Here is a 665-nt window from a genome sequence, read left to right as displayed (position 1 = left end):
TCTGCCCTTTTGCCTCCCTGATTCTGTTGACCAGCAGCTGCGTCCAGTAATCAAGGGTTTTGTTGCTACCAGTGAACACGCTCCCTTTCACCCTCAGGTCGCACATGCCCACCAGCATGTGGACCATATTGGACTGCAAGGGATCCAGCTATCTCCTGATGCCCTCCTTCAGTAGCTTCACCAGTGCCTGCATGTCTGGTGACAGCGGCTTGCTTCCGCCAGGAACATTGATTCCCTGGAACTTCTCCGTTTGGTTCTCCAGTTCCCTCACTATGGGGATCATCTGGCTAAGGAAGGCATTGGCAGTGCTGAGGGTCTCAGTGGCCTTGAGGAAGGGTTTGAGGACCACCAAGATCTGGTACCCCACTTGGCTCTGTTAAGGGGACCACTGATCCCGATCTCCCTGAGCAAGGCCATCTCATGGACGGCCTTTTGTTGCACCACCAGCCTCTTCAGCATCAGGTATGTGGAGTTCCACTGAGTCTCCACATCCTGCATGATTTTGTGCTGCAGGATGCTCAGCTCTGCCTGTTGCTCCCACAGCATCTTGTCTCCCTTGATGCTGCAGTGGAAGTAGCTCACTACCTTTCCAGATTTTTAAATCAGTTGGCTGGTAGTGGTAGTGGTTCATAGAATCATAGAAGTAGAGTCGGAAGGGACCTTGT

The sequence above is a fragment of the Gavialis gangeticus genome, unplaced genomic scaffold (assembly GCF_001723915.1).
Source record: "Gavialis gangeticus isolate Ggan-Ray unplaced genomic scaffold, GavGan_comp1, whole genome shotgun sequence".
Lineage (NCBI taxonomy): Eukaryota > Metazoa > Chordata > Crocodylia > Gavialidae > Gavialis > Gavialis gangeticus.
The sequence above is the reverse complement of the archived record's forward strand: the minus strand, read 5'-3'. Positions refer to the sequence as shown.